Raw genomic sequence first — 13,485 nt, 5'->3', positions numbered from 1 at the left:
CCATATGCATAACATAAAAATGAATTTATAAAAAATAAAAAGAAAAGAAAAGTCAGTAGTCCTGTCAGGGAACCAGATATGCTGACTGCAGATCTTCACATATTCCTCTATTCCTCCAGATTCAATCCCCCAGTGTCATCACTAATCCTGCATCAAAACATCTGCTTCAGCATCCTCCCCCCCCCCCACCGCATCTCTCACAGCTCCCACAGCTAAGCCCCTCCTTCTGCTCGGTGCTTTAGCCCAGCCCCAACTCCAACTGACACTTCTTGCTAACCCACAGGCCACACCTGCCAGGGAACCAGCTAGATCGACTGTAGATCTTCATTTCTCCCTCTGTTCTTCCAGATGCTATCTCCCATCTCACCCCAAGCTCTATAGCAGATCTTCCGGGGTGACTACTCTTCTCTGTCTAACCCCAATCTAAAAAGGGTAAATAGACAGATTCTGTAGAAGACTCTCCTCTCCTCCATCCTGTGAACATTTTCAGACCCGTAGCCCGCATTTCTAAGTGCCAGCTCCAAATACTCAGGAACACATTTTACCTGGAATCCACAGTCGCCACACCTATCAGGTCTACAGAAAAATTTCTATCTGGCAATACACAGTCATGACAGTTTTTTAAAAACCAGAGGGCGGAGGAACGTAACTGAAGGAGCAAAACACCTACCTCAAAAAGAATAAATCAGATGATCATCCCAATCACAGATGCAGTGTCAAAACACAATCATTAACAGCCGGGATGAGATGTCTCCACTAGGGCCTAGCTGTTCTACTACAGCACACACCCATCATCCACCCCAATAGTTCTGACACAGCTGAAGGAGAAGGAAAAGACCTTAAAATAGCCTATCATAAAAAATAAAATAAAAAGAACCCTCTATCGTAAAAATGATAGAGGCCCTTAAAGAAGAAATGAATGAATCCCTTAAGGAAATCCAAGAAAACACAACTGTGAGAAGAATGAATAAATCCCTTAAAGAAATCTAAGAAAACACAAGCAAACAGTGGGGGAAAATGAATAAAAAAATTTTAAGACCAAAATGGAAATAGAATCAATAAAGAAAACTCACACTGAAGGACTACTGAAAATGAAAAATGTAGGAGTTCAAACAGGAACTACAGAGGCAAGCCTCCCCAACAGAATACGAATGGAAGAGAGACTCTAAGGCACTGAAAATATAGGCGAAACACACGTGTCCATCAAAGAAAATGTAAATCTAAAAAACTCCTAACATAAAACATCCAGAAAATTTGGGAAACAATGAGAAGACCAAACCTAAATATAATAGGAATAAAAGAAGGTGAAGAACACCAGCTCAAAGGCCCAGAAAATATTTTCAACAAAGTCATAGAAGAAAAGTTTCCTAACCTAGAGAAGGAAATGCCTATAAAAGTACAAGAAGCTTACTGAACACCAAATAGATTAGACCAGAAAAGGAATCTCCTTGTCACATAATTATTAAAACACTAAACAAATAGAACAAAGAAAGAATATTAAAAGCTGCAAGGGAAAAGACCAAGGAAGATATAAAGGCAGACCAATTAGAACAGTGGTTATCAGCCTTTAATACAGTTTAATACAGTTCCTCATATTGTGGTAACCTCCAACCATAAAATTATTTTTGTTGTTATTTCATAAGTATAATTTTGCTACTGTTATGAATTGTAATTTAAATATCTTATGTGAAGGATATCTGATATGTAACCCCTGTGAAAGGGTAGTTTGACCCCCCTCCCCAAATGGTCACAACACACAGGCTGAGAACTACTGTATTAGAATTACACCTGACTTCTCAATGGAGACCCTAAAAGTTGGAAGGACCAGAACAGATGTGCTACAGATTCTAAGAGATGCCATCCCAGATTACTATACCCAACAAAACCTCTAGTCACCATAGAGGGAGAAAATAATATATTCCGTAATAAAACCAAATTTCAGCAATATTTATCTGCAAATGCAGCACTACAGAAGGAGCTAGAAGAAAGAAGGTTAACTATATCCATGGAAACATGGGGAATAAATAATCTCGGACCAGCAAAGTCAAAATAAAGAAAGCACAGACATGCACACACCACCACCACCACCACCACCACCACCACCACCACCAACAACAACAACAAAATAACAGGAATCAACAAACATTGGTCATTGATATCTCTCAATATCAATGATCACAGTTCTCCACTAAAAAGACGCATACTGACAGAATGGATGCAAAACCAGAATCTAGCTTTTTGATGCCTCCAAGAAACACATTTCAACATCAAGAACCGACATTACCTCAGGGTAAAGGCTTGTTAAAAGATATTTCAAGCAAATGGATATAAAAAGCAAGCTAGTGTAACCATTTCAATAACTAACAAAATAGACTTCAAAACTAATCAAACAAGATAGGGAAGGACATTACATACTCACTAAAAGAAAATCCACTAAGATAAAATTTCAATTCTTAACATCTATGTTCCAAACAGTATGCACTCAAGCTTGTAAAAGAAACACTACTACAACTTAAATCACATAATGACCCTCACACACTGATAGTGGAGGACTTAAATACCCACCTCTCTCCAATAGACAGATTATTCAGACAAAAACTAAACAGAGAAATGCTGGAGCTAACAGATATTATAAAGCAAATGGGTCTAACAGACATTTACAGAACATTTCACCCAAACACAAAAAATATATACCTTTTACTCTGCACCTCGTGGAACTGTCTCCAAAATTGACCATATACTCAGACACAAAGCAGGTCTCAACAGACACAAGAAAATTGAAATAACTCCATGCATCTTATCAGTTAACCATAAATCAACAACATTAGAAACAACGTAAAGTTTATAGACTCATAGAAACTGAACAACTCACTATTGAATGAAAAATGGGTCAGAAAGAAATTAAAGACTTTTTAAAATCCAATGAAAATAAATACACAACCTATCCACTTATGGAACACAATGAGAGTGGTGCTAAGAGGAAAGTTCATAGTACTAAGTGCCTGCATAAAGCAAAACAAAACAAACAACAACAAAAACCATGGAGTGATATCATACTAGCACCTTAATAGCACACCTGAAAGATCTAGAACAAAAAGAAGTAATCACACCCAGGGGAAGGGATGCCAGAAAATAATCAAACTGAAAGCTGATATCAATAAAATAGAAACAAAGAGAACAATACAAAGAACAGGTGAAAGAAAGAGTTGGTTTTTTGAGAAAGTAAACAAGACAGACAAACCCTTATTCAAACTAACTAAAGAAGAAAGAATATTTAAATTAACAAAATCGAAATGAAAATGAAAATCAGAAAAGAAATAACAACAGACACAGAGAAAATCCAGAGAATCATAAGGACATATTTTAATTGGAAAATCTAAATAAAATGGATAATTTTCTCAATTGATACCCCTTGCCAGAGTTAAATGAAGATCAGATAAACAATTTAAATAGATCTATAACTCCAAGTGAAATAGAAGCAGTCATTAAAATTCTCCCAACCCAAAAAAGCCCAGGGCCAGGCGGTTTTAGCGCAGAATTCTACCAGACTTTCAAAGAAGAGTCAATGCCAATACTCAAAATTATCTGGATATTAGCTGTTAAATAACCATACTACAACCTGTAGACCCAGAGAAGTTAAGGTTAGGTATAGAGGAACTGGCTGGGGCCAGGGCACATGGATTTTATTCTATTTTATTTTGTTAAGAAAAGAAAATCACAGAAAATAAAATTAAGTTTTGTGATTTGTTCTAAGGCCAGCATCCTTGTAGCTACATTTTGAGTGAGGAGTCAAAACTATTATCTCCTAAAAGCTGGTTCATGGGCTAGAGAGATGGTTTGGCAATTCAGAGGGCCTTTGGGCAAAATGAGGCCTGGAGTTCTGATCCCATCATCTTCACAACAAGTTGTAGGTGTCTCCTGAAAATGCCTGCAATCACAGCTTTAAGGAAGGCCAGGGAGGAGGACATCTAGGGATGCCTGGGTTTCACCCTAGATGGACACAGTAACCTCAGATCTGCCTCAGAGGACCAGGTGGAGAGTCATAGAAGAAAGATACCCAATACCCTTTTCTGGTATACACAAATAAATACATTAACATTAAAAAAAAGCCCTTTATTGGCCCTTCTCCATCCCTATCCCTACCTCATGTGCATTCACTATCCTACTTTTAAGAACAACTTCCTGTAAGGGTACAGAGATAGTACCCAAGTGTGCACTCCTACACATCGTATGATCTGTTAAAAGTTAATATGTCATTCACTGTTATTTTGAAATTGAGGTATGTGTCACTTGACATAAAATCCAAATGTGGGTGCTGGTGAGATGGCTCAGTGGTTAAGAGCACTGACTGCTCTTCCAGAGGTCCTGAGTTCAATTCCCAGAAACCACATGGTAGCTCACAACCATCTGAAATGGGATCCAATGCTCTCTTCTGGTGTGTCTGAGAACAGCTACAGTGTACTCATAAACATAAAATAAAGTTTTAAAAATCCAAATGTGTGAACTATGCAAGTAGGTGGTTTTGGGTATTTTCTGTTGGATGAAATTTCCATTCCAGAACATTTTCCTCACTGATGTCATCAGCTGCAATGATTCGCACCCACTTCCTGTTCCTGTCACATCAGCCATGACAGCCACCAATCTCCCTTCTATGGATTTTCCTGTTCTCCACATTTTACATACATTGGATCAAAATGTGGCTGTGTCTGGCTTTTTGCCTTGTAGCATGTGTTTTTAGTATTTCATTCCAATTGTTATGGTCAAATACTAATCTACCATATGTGGATGATCACATTTTGTTTAAGCAGTCTCCATGGCTGGTCACTTGTGTTGCTTCTATGTCTGGACTAAAATAATTGATTTTATTACAAACGTTCTGGGCAAGCGCTTACATGAGCATGTGTTTCTGTTCTCTTGGGTACATGTGTCAGAGCTGGCTTGCTGGATCATAGAGTCACTCTCTGGTTAACTCTTTGATAAGCTGCCAAACGGTTCACCCCAGCAGCTGGACCATTTGACACCCTCACTAGCAGTGCAGTTTCCTTGTCAAAGCTCACTATTCTGGAGTGCTGTCTACCCCATTTCTTTCTTCTAACAATTTATGTATTAAGAAAACCAGGCTGTTTGACCTGTAGATTTTCCCCACGCTTGGATTTTGCTGAGTGTGTGCACAATGAATCTTAAAACATCATCTCACTTATGCGAATAAGTGGTTGTGTTAAAAAGGCGGGGGGGGGGGACTCACTCTAGATTTGGTTCATTTTCCAAGCTGAAGAATAGGTAGAAATATTGGTGTGGTGATACATGCCTGTAATTCTGGCATTGGGGAGGCTAAGAGAGGAGGATTTCCAAAAGTTCAAGACAAGCCTGAGCTCCACAGTGACACCTTGTCTCAAGAAAAAAAGGAAGTGGGAGAATGAGAGAACATTCATCCAGGGAGATGAGGTAGTAGGTAAAGGTTGCTTGCTGCTGAGCGTCATGACATGAGTTTAAGTTTTTCAGGCTGTGTACGACGGAAGGAGAGAACTACTAACTCCTGTAAATTGTGATGTGGCACGCATGAGCGTGTGCACACCTGCACACAGTAGATACATAGTGCTTTTAAAGAGAAAAAGCCACATCATTTCTTATTTTCTAGTGACTGTGCTTGTTGCCATTTTGGTTTTGGACACTGTCTCATTCCTAACACCAGCTGGCCTGTCATTTGCAAAGTAACTTAGTCAGTGGTAGTTGGGGATTTAAACTGGGTGCTTCTAGGTTTCTGACCTCTTATTCATGAATGAGATAAAGGCCACAGAGATATTGAAATGTATAGGAAACTTTATTCAAAGCAAAGGTTTAGAAAAGGTTCAAAAGCACACTACGAGAGAGCAGCAGTGAGTGACAACGCATTGAAGGGACCGATTATCATTTTGGGCTTTATTGTATTGAGTTCAAGAAAAAAGGAATTTGCTTACAAGGTGAAATTTAGATGGTTCTCTACTTTGACTGACAGGCTTTGATTATGAAAGTCTTTGTTCACCAAGTGTACTGGCTGGTTTTGTGTCAACCAGACACAAGATAGAGTCATCAGAGAACAAGGATCCTCAGTAGAGGAAAGGCCTCCATGAGATCCAGCTATAGGGCATTTTCTCAATTAGTGATCAACGGGGGCAGGTCCAGCCAATTGTGGGTGGTGCCACTTCTGGACTAATGGTCCTGGGTTCTACAAGGAAGCAAGCTGAGCATGCCAGGAGAAGCAAGCCAGTAATCAGCCCCACTCCATGGCCTCTGCATCAGTTCCTGCCTCCAGCATCCTGTCTTTTTGAGTTCCTGTCCTGACTTCCTTCAATTATGAACAGCAATATGGATGTGTAAGCTGAATAAACCCTTTCCTTCCCAACTTGTTCTTGGTCATGGCGTTTCATTGAGCAATAGAAACCCTAACATAGGCATCAAGTATGTTCTTTCCCATAACGCACATGACGTATACTATGTGCATACCCATTTACTCCTAGGCATAAAGCACTAAATTAAGCTTCTCCCTAAAAGTTCACTTTGAGAACAGTTTGCCTTATCAGGGAGTATACCCTACACTAGTTTAGACAGGACTGATCATTGCCCATATATTCCCAATTGTCTTCCAGGACATATATGTACTTATACATACACATATGCATACACATAGACGTATATGCCAAGTAGAGTCCCAGGGTGCTAAACTATTCTTTACGCTTGCCTGCCTCAGCTTCAGATCTGCAGTGGTCCTCCTGCCTTTTTTCCTCCAATATATTGAATTATAGGAGTATCCCACCGTGCCTGGCTCTGACGGTCTCCTATGGTGTGAAGTGACTGCAGACATCAGCAGCAGGTGCTTGCTGTCCAGATGTTTGAGCCCTCTGGGTATTACAAAATGACATTATTCTAAGTCTAGCACCTGTTTTCAGTAGTTGGTTCAAATCATTTGCTAACTATGACTTCAGTGTAGGGCAGGGTACATTTACACCTGACAGGATGAGGAGACGCTCAGTCTGTTTCTGTCCGTTTTCCAAGACCCTTAACTGCTTTCTTGTTGCCTTCTAAATCTTATCACTGTAATCGGATCTTTTAAAATACTATTTTTTAGTGTTATGAAATCGTGTGTAAATCACCTGGTGCATTTCAACCCACTGAAGTTAGAAACCTTAGTGTGCATCACCTCATCTTTGGCAGGTAGGACACTCTAGTTGGCTGCAGTGATGTTCTCTCATGACCTGAGGGATATTTTACATCATCCTTTTTGTCTAGTATAACAAGGCCTGCTGGTTATATCTTCTTCATCTTCTATGTTACATCTTTCAGTCCTTAAGAGACTTCTCTTGTCTATCATTTGTTTTGGTGTTTGGCGGACTGCCTTCCATTTTGGAGCTCTTGTTCCAAAGGTGCCCCCTGTGCTGTCTCACCTGACGAATACTTCTTGGTAACTCTGTTTTCTGGTCTGCCAGCTGCTGTGGTCCCTCTGCCTCCTCCCTGAAAGATGCTAGGAGACAAGCAGCACTGTAACCAGTGGGTGCTTGAGCCCTGACCTGACTACTGTGCACTGGAGACAGAGGGATGCCCTGTCTTCTAGATCCGCTAAAAATATTGACCTTTTTTTTCTTTGACATTTCTTTGCAAATCAGGAAGTTCAAAAATCTATGTTATTTGTGCCTCCACTGTCTTCCCATTGCCTTAATGTTGTTACCTTATTTTGATCTGCAGAATTATTAAATTTTAGTTTTGAGATTTATTAATATTTAATGTCATAATCTTATGCTTATTACTATGTTTATGAAGGCGTTTCTGTTCCAAACTCAGATAAGTAATCTCTCATATAATTTTTAATGATTTATTTGATATTATATTTTTGTATGTTAAAAATAAGAGTCAGTAATACAGATGCAGATACTCACAGCCACCCATCGAACTGAGCCCAGGGACCCCAATGGAATAGATAGGGAAGGACTGAAGAGGATTGCAACCCCATAGGAAGAACAACAATATCAACCAACCAGACACCTCAGAGCTCCCAGAGACTAAACCACCAACCAATGAGGATGCATGTGTGGGTCCATGGTTCCAGCCATGTATGTAGCAGAGGATGGCCTTGTCTGGCATTAATGGGAGGGGAAGCGCTTGGTTCTGTGGAGGTTTGTTGCCCCAGTGAAGGGGGATGCTAGAGGGATGAGGTAGAAGTGGCTGAAAGGGTTGGAGAGTGCCCTCTTAGAGGCAAGGGGAAGGAAGATGGGATGGCAGGTTTGTAGAGGGGAGACTGGGAAGAGGGACAATATTTGAAATGTAAATAAATAAAATAATCAATAAAAAAGAACAATAAGAGGTAAATATAAAATAAATGAAATGAAGTAAATGACGTGTCATTTCTTTGGAATACCAACATAGTTTATGAATTTATCTTGATAAAAATAAAAATAGCAACTTAAAAATAAATAAGAATCAGACAGTACTCCAGAGGCTATGAGTTCAAGACCAACCTGGGCTGTAGAATGAGATCTCATCTTAATTATTAGAAAAAGAAAGACAGAAAGAAAGAAAACAAGAGAAAAAAAAACTAAAAAGAATGTATTTGTAATGTATTCTGGAGTTTAGTGAAATTTTAGGGTTCTGCATTTATTTTTCCAAATAGCTATTTCTAAAACTTTTCATCCGGTAACATCAGAACACATTAAATGTGTTCATTCATTTCTTCATTCATCATGAAATGTGTTAGTTATTCTTCTGTTGCCGTGATAAAACACCATGACCAAAAGACAATGTTAAAAATAGAGTTCCTTTTGGCTTGAGGTTTCAGAGGGATGGATCTATCCTGGCATGGCAGCATGGCGGCAAACGTAGGCTTGGCAGCAGGAGCAGGAAGTTGAGAGATCCTTATCTTCAAGTTGAAGCACAGGGCAAACTGAACTGAGAGAAGAAATTAAAACTCTCAAAGCCCATCCCCCAGTGGCATACTTCCTCCAGCAGGGTTGAACTTCCGGATAGCCTATCAAAACATTACTTCTAACTGCGCATAAAGTGTTCCAGTGTCTGAGCCAATGGGAGACATTTTCATTCAAACCATCCAAAGGAATGAATGATCTTTCACTTCTTCCATCTTTAAAAAAAAGGAGTTTTCTGTATCCATAAAGAATCATCCTTTATCATTTTTGACATTTTCTTAATTATTCCTTTCCACTTGTTCTTAATACTTGAACAAATTTCATTAGTCCCATAGATATTTTGACTGGAAAGTTGACAAGAAGTTTTATTTTTAAGACATGGGAGTTTTTCCATTTAAGCAAAGAGTGTAGTGCTTGTTTGTTTGTTTGTTTGCTTATATCTAGTGGTCTCTTGTATTGCAAATAAAATTGTCTACAATTTTTCTTCTCCATCTTTCAAGTCTCTTTCTAAGAAATATATGTATTTATCTCCATCTTAAATGGCAGGACTGATTCTGAAAGACACACTGATGACACGCAAGCAGGGTTAGATTTTGTATTGCTCCCAACTGTAAACCTAGAGAAGCAGGGAGTCAACCAGGGGTGACCATGTGCATTGTTACTGTCAGTTCCAGGAATACAGCTGTACTGAGGGCAGGAGTTACCAGCTTCTGATATCCACTGGTCCGTTTGCACCAGGTCTTACTTCCCTCGGGGGGCTTAATAAGATAGGTAACTAGAGCTGGGCTTGCTTGGGGGTTCTGTACCTGTAATCCTAGCATTAGGGAGGCAGAGGCAGGAAGGCAACCTGGGCTTCAGAGTTAGAAAATGTCTCAAGCAACAACAACAACAACAACAACAACAACAACAACAACAAAAGATGGTGGTGGGGGAAGTGGAGGTTGGGGAGATGTCACTAAAAACTTTACTCTTGAATATCAAACCAAGGTCTACAAATGAACTCAGGTTTTACTTTTCCTGTATAGAAAGAAACTCAGTATATTGACCCTACTCCCCAGGCCCATCTCCCTGTGCCCCTCCCCACCCTGGGCCTTGTTTCTTTCACAAGGTCCTAGTAACTAACAAGCTTCCCAAGACTTTAGATCTCAGGTATGTTACCACCAAATCTGGTCTCAGAGCTTTTTCACTGAACCAGAAAAGAAAAAAAAAAGCCAAGTGACCCTCTTTCAACAAAAACAAATAAACAAAACCTTTTTGAAGCCAGTCTATCTAAGAAGATTGTTGCTTATTTTATCTTATAGCTGTTTGAACTGTTTGAAGCTGAGGACCTTGCTGTTTCAATAGCTGATAGTGACACTTGCTGGCTGGGTTATGTGTTCACTTAAAAAAAGACAGAAAAAAAACCTCCACCCTCCTTCACACTCTCAAAGTTTCCTTTGCTAAAAATTACATCTCCAGGTGTGGCAGGTTCCCCTGGCTTGGAACCAGTCAACGGTCTAATCCAACCAAAGCCACGTCTATCTATTTCAATTTCCACTTCTTATGTATGATAGAAATATGCTATTTGCTGCAATCAATGTTTCTGAAAGGCAATTTGTAAATGTTTGTGATAGGCTGTTCCACGAGAGCCTTGTAATATCTTGAAGGTTCTCAGCAAAAAGTTTCTCCAACCCCCTCATTTTTTTCCTTGATTGGGTTATTCAGGGTTAGTTTTTCATTTATAAAATCATATATTTATTTTCATATGTGTGTGGAGACCATAGGCTAATTTTTCTCAGAGACCTTGGTTTTTGAGACACGCTATCTTACTGGAGTGATAGATGCCGCCACTGTGCCTGGGTTTTTTTGTTTTTTGTTTTTTTTTTACACTGGTGCTGGGTATTGAATTCAGGTCCTCATGCTGGCCCATGTCCTGGGTATTGAATTCAGATCCTCATGCTGGCCCGTGTCCTGGGTATTGAACTCAGGTCCTCATGGTGGCCCATGTCCTCGTTAGCTCTCATGGTCAACGTGACACAACCTAGAGATACCTGGGAGGAGGGACCCTCAACTGAAGAATTGCCTTAATCAGGTTGGCCTGTGGGCATGTCTATGGCAACATTGCCTTGGTTGATAATTGATATAGGAGGGTGCAGCCCACTGTGGGTGGTGCCATCCACTAGGCAGGTGATCCTGGACTGTATATGAAAGCTAACTGAATCCGGGACAGTTGAGCCAGTCAGTGGTTTCTGCTTCAGTTCCTGCCCTGATGTCCCTCAATTCTGACCGTGATCTTGAAGTAAGCTGAAATAGCTCCCCTCTCCCTTTGCTGCTTTTGGTCAGAGTATTTTATCGAAGCAGCAGAATACAAACTAGGACATCTAGCCAACACTTTGCTTACTGACTGTAATGAGAATTTTGGTATCTTTAAAAACACAGAAACATAAGAATATAAGAATGTTTTCATTCTAATCCTAGCTGTGGGATATGGGGCTGCTTCAGGTTGTGCACAGTAGTTGACTATGATTTACCCCATGCTCTAGCAGGAGCATGATTTTGCCATCTGAAGATAGTTTCTGTGATTGTGGAATTTTGGGGACTCTTTATAGGGTATATAAATGCTAGGGACCAAGAGCAGGTTGGGTTGCTGGTTGGATGCTGTTGGTTGGTGGATGACTGGTGGATGTTTGTGGTTAAGTAATCGTGAGCAAAGAAGAAACAACAGCAAGGAAAAATTAGGTATCTTGACGGTGAAGATCAAACTTTTCCCAAGGAACGCAACATCCCTAAAAATCACAAGTCTAACAGTAACATTCTCTTTCCCCTTTACCTTTATTCTGTTTCTTCTCCTATCTAGTGTTATGAGGTTAAAAGGGTGGAAAAAAGAAGGGTGGAGAAGGGTAGAAAAAAAAAGAAATCACGTAGTAGCCCACGTCCGTCTACAGCTCACTTGCCTCTCTGCCTTGGGCTCCTGTCTCAGATGTGGCTGCTGTAAACGGAGTCCACAGGGAAGAATTTCTTCCACGAAGTCAGGCTTTTCCCTTTTCGTAGTTTTCATCAGAGAAGTCTTATTTCTTTGTATTAGTGGTTTGGGCTCTAGGAAGCGTTTCCCCCCTCATGCTGGCTTTTGACTAAGCCACCTTAGATTGCAGCTTTGGAGATGGGGCCCTGTTTCAGGGTCTTTCATGTGACTCCGCTAAGGGAACCAGGTCTGTAACGGATCACTTTCTGGCGATGGGCTTATATTTCTCCAGTTTTCTGTCTGGGAGTCTATCCTCTGTTATGGCCATTGGTGTTATTTTAATGGCTGGTTTTCAGGGAGACTAATTATACCCTTGGCACATCTGCTTTCTCATTTTACAGTTTTTTTTCCTCCTGTGGCAAGATTGGAAAATAATAGAAAGCAGTTCCCACAGCTGCCTTAGTTACCAAGACGACAAGACGATGAAGTAGGTGGCTACTTGAATGCTTTTTCTTTTTCTGAATTATCTCTAGTCCAAAAGCTACATATGTGTTAGAGACTGCTAAGAGACAATTAATGGGTAAGGTAATTTTGTTTTTTAGTAAGAACCTATATATCCTCATTATGGCTTAAGAACCAAGTCTTTTAAAAAAAAAATTCTTCAAGTTTTTTTTTTTTTAAATTTAGTTTCAAAGAATATGTACACAGGTAATACATTTATACAAGTTGAGTAGAAGAATATAGAAATTTTGGGAGGTTGAGGAGGAAGACTGTTGCAAATTTCTAGGCCAATGTAGGCTAGGTACTGAGATGCAGTTCTGGAAAAAAAAACTTTAAACTTTGGAGCGATGGTCTATGCCTATAATCCCAGCACTTGGAAGCATGCGCCCATAGAAGTATTAGGATCCCAAGGCTAACCTTGGCTATATGAAAAGTTTGAGGCCAGCCTGGGCTATATAAGACCCTATCTCAAAAAAGAAAAAAAAAAGGTCTGGAGGTATGTCTCTGTCGGCAAAGAGCTTTTGGTGTAAGTATGAGGATCTGAGTTCTGGTCCCCAGTGTATAAATAAAAGCTAGGTGCAGTTATGCCCTCCTGTGCCTCAGTTACTTTCCTATTGCCATGACAAACACCATGACCAAGGCAACTTAAAGAGTAAAGCATTTGTTAGGGGCTTGACAGTTTAGAGAGTGTGTTGATGACCGTCATGATTGGGAGTATGGTGGCCAGCTCGCCTGGTGCTGCGCAGTCGCTGAGATCACATCTGACCCATAAGCTCTCAGCAGAGGATGGGCTAACTGTGACTGCTATGGGCTTTGAAATCTCAAAGCCTTCCCCCTAGTGACACATTTCCTCCAACAAGGTTACCCCTCCTAATCCTTCTCAGATAGTTCCACCAACCAGGAGACAAGGATTTAAATATATGTACCTATGAGGGACAGTCTCATTCAAATGACCACATTCTATAAAACCAGATCTGGGCAGATGGAAATAAGATGATCGATGGAACTCATTAGCTAAACTCCTTGATTAGAAAAAGACCCTGTCTCAAAAGTCAAGGTGGAGGGTGATTGGAGGAAGACACCTAAGACTGACATCTGGCCTCAACACACACACACACACACACACACACACACACACACACACACACACAC

This window comes from Grammomys surdaster, unplaced genomic scaffold (genome assembly GCF_004785775.1).
Source record: "Grammomys surdaster isolate TR1022 unplaced genomic scaffold, NIH_TR_1.0 125780, whole genome shotgun sequence".
Lineage (NCBI taxonomy): Eukaryota > Metazoa > Chordata > Mammalia > Rodentia > Muridae > Grammomys > Grammomys surdaster.
Note: the sequence above shows the minus strand (reverse complement) of the source record.